Here is a 3,743-nt window from a genome sequence, read left to right as displayed (position 1 = left end):
TGATAATATGGTCATGCTTTTTCTATAACTATATGTTAAAAAACTTTCTTAATGGTTACCATTATCTTTATCTTTTACCTTCATTTATTAGTCTATCCTTGACCTGTTTGACCTTTAGTTGCCTTGAAGCTGACTTCTTATATACAGCTGAACAGGATTTAACTGTACTAATGTCTGTGATCTCAATAAATAAATAAGAAAACTTATTACTATTACTGAAAACAAAATAACAACTGAAGACTTAACAAAATCTAGTTGGGAACAAGTGTTCCAGTTAGACTTGCTGCATACTCATAGCATTAGCTTTACAAGCAAGAATGGGTCTGGTGCATTATCAGGAAATCTTTTGAGAAGCTAGCATTAACACCATGTTTGCATCTATTTCTTTATAGCTGGTTACCATTTGTGTTTTGTTTATATGGGAATATGACTATAGATCTATTTAGCTCAGATGGGATAATACAGATAATTAACTATTCAAGGAGAGTTCCCTACATGTACCTCTTTCTCTTTTATACTGTAGTATAATGATCAGCTCTAAGAATGATGTACCCTATTGCACTGCTAATGTAATTCATATGGCATTACAGGGGGGATATTTTGTGTGTGCTTTCTGAACTTGGAGCTGTGTTAAGTGTATGTAAATTTGTGCAGTGTATTTATGGGGCACTTTCCATATGTGAAACTCCCGTTTACTTTGCCTGAAGTTCTCTGCAGAGGTGGGTCTTTTGAGCTGTATCTTATGGACTGGTGATACCTTCCCCAAGACACTGAGTGCATTCCACATGCATGTATAAGCCAGTGAGAGTTATGTGCATTCATTACATCAAAGGAGGTGATCAGCAGCCTATCATGACCCATAGGCCTTGAACCCAGTTCTGCAGGAGCAGCCATGCTTCAGCCTTCCGTTTGGCTGCCTGCTAACAACTGCTTACCCAGGACCATGAAGCCCAGCCCCATTTCAAGACATGGCCCTAATGTCCTATTGACAGAGTCCCAGAGCATCTGATTGTCCTGATGGCCTATTTAAGCTAGCAGCAGGAACAGGAAGCTGTCTGAATAGTTCAGATCATGCTTTGTGCTCTTGCTCCCCTGGCTTGATTTCCTGGCATCCCAACACAGCTTGACTCTTGGCATCTGACTCGTAGTTCTGATCTCAAGTTTGTTTCCTGCCTCTGACCTTCTGGTATGCCGATCCAGCCTGACTCTGGTTACTGACTCATGATTCTGATCTCAAGTTTGTCTCCTGCTTCTGGTCTCCCAATATCCTTCCCAGCAGACTCTTGCCTCCTGTCTCATGGCTGTGGACTCAGGCTCTGACCACTAAGTCTGTCTGCCTATGACCTGGCTATGGCACAGCCTTATCTGTAATTTTTCTTTCTAGCACTTCAGAGCTCCCACAGAAATCCATGTTATCCTTGTGACAGCTGTTCATTTCATGAGACATCATTGCTGTTACTCTCACCCTTTTCCACACACAAGTTGTTCTAGTTCAACCCCACTCAACAGTTCACATATGTGCCCACAATGTACTTTAGGAAATCTTTTAGACCCTCTACGAAATGCATAGTTCTTGCAATGATTTTTCTTTTTCTTTTATAAAAGAACATGATAGAAATAAGAAGCTTTTTGTCTGAAGAAAGTTTGTGAACCTGAATTGCAGAGTTTTGTGGGGAACATGAGAGAAAATTACTTGCCCTTTAAATCCAGTTAATGAATATAGAATATATAAGTTCTGAGTCAATCCTGCTCCCATTGATTTAAATAAGAATAGAATCAATCTCCCTATCTGTAATAGGGAATATGGAATCACTCTAATATCTAAATCAAGCTATATAACTGACATATACAGTGCTTGCCACCAAAATCCACTACTTGGCAAAGTATATAATAGTTATTTCCCATTATAAGTATAGGAGGAAACTGCTGTACCTCTTCAACAACATTGTGTAGTAAGTACTAGGGAAATGCCGACTTTTAAGTGAAGACCAGATTAGCGTATAATTTTTTTTAAAAACTTGAATGCTGATAGTGAATAAACGTAATCAAAGACTAACACTAAGAAGTGTGTCTTGATTTTCAAAGGTTTTGACTCTATAGACTTGAAAACTAAGCCACATAGATACATAAGTATGGATTTAGATGCCTACATTTAGGCATCCACATTTGACCTTTAGGGCCGCTTTATAAAAAGTGTCCCTTGAATCTGATGAAGACTGTAAAGTTGGTCTTGTTGATATATGATCTGGAGAATTGCTTCTTCTTGGAACTGAACCTAAATGTTCTGCACCAACAGAGTGATATTGAAAGAAACTGAAATTAATTCACATCTCATTCATATCATGGATGAAGTATGAACCAAGTTCATGCATTGTTGACAATTTGGAGAAGTTCATTTTCTGGCAATGTGTCAGAATATCTGATACAATACTTCATAAAACAAGCTTCCTTTTTCATCCTTTGCTCTTGCAGAACAGTTGAAATAGGTTGTCAAAAAACACACATGTTTCAATAAGGTATTAGTATGCAAAGCCTTTAAGACTGGCAAATTGTCTTTTTCTCCCCTCCCAGTGACACATTAACTTTATGAAGACATCCAAATAGGAGAAAGAGGGACTGAGAAATTAATGGAATGCCAATGGAGGACAGCATTGTAAAGTCTTACGAGTGTGAGAATCTTTTCATTTACTTCCATGGGCCTTGCATCAGGCCTGAATTTGGAAAATCCTGTCACCAAAGCATTACCTGTACATCTACGTATGTAGCTAAATTATACGTTATTTCAAACTTCAAAAAACTATCATCTCCAGTAATCTCCAGATTCTCTCTTTCAATTTCATCAGATGGGATAGTGTCCAGTCTACATTAGTAAATCGTACAATAGAGATTAAAGCACAGCTTCCAGATACAGTATTAAAAATATTTTCAAAACTACATTTGATTTATGATATTAGAGAGAAAAAAACATGTAGATTCCATACCTTTAAACTAGCTGGCTTCATTAGAAAAGATATATAGTGTTTTCTGCAGAAATTCAAATCTGATCCTGCCAGGAGTTTTTATGAAAACAGCATTATCAGGTTTTTTTCTCATTCTGAAGAATCGTATTCACTAGATAGGATCAGCTAATTCTTTTTGTTCCCGAGCTTAGACTTAAAACATAGGCTTGTCTGCTCTCAACAGATAGGAATTATTCAAGAAGTTATTTTACAGAACACAAAAAAGATAAATTAGAAATACACATCTACAAAACATGATAAAAACAATAAGGGAATACAAACTTGAGTTTAAAGACATGTTAGTAATGAATCTAATTTAATTGCAAAAGGAATGAACAAAAGATGTGTTTTCCTCTAGGAGTTACTGATAAACATATTGTGTTATTCCGCTTTAAATCTGGCATGATTTTGTTTTACTTTCATCCAGTGTAAAAATGAATTCATTGGCAATATTTTATAATTAAACAATATAGAAAAGTGCTTTACAAGGGTAAGATTGAGTACAGGGAAAGGAAAGAATAAATATTGATATTAGAACTTTCTTCTATTAATAGAAAAATATGCAGTGGAGTACAACTGATTACATACATGAGCCTATTGTGCGATCACTTAAGTCAGCCCATAGACAGAGATCAACGCTCTTGTCAACATGCTAATGAAAAGGGTTGACCACTTACTACTAACTTGGGTCTTTGAGCAGGTTATGTCAGAGAAGATACATTTTAATATAATTTAGATGCATAT

The sequence above is a fragment of the Caretta caretta genome, chromosome 1 (genome assembly GCF_965140235.1).
Source record: "Caretta caretta isolate rCarCar2 chromosome 1, rCarCar1.hap1, whole genome shotgun sequence".
Lineage (NCBI taxonomy): Eukaryota > Metazoa > Chordata > Testudines > Cheloniidae > Caretta > Caretta caretta.
This window is presented reverse-complemented; position numbering follows the sequence as displayed.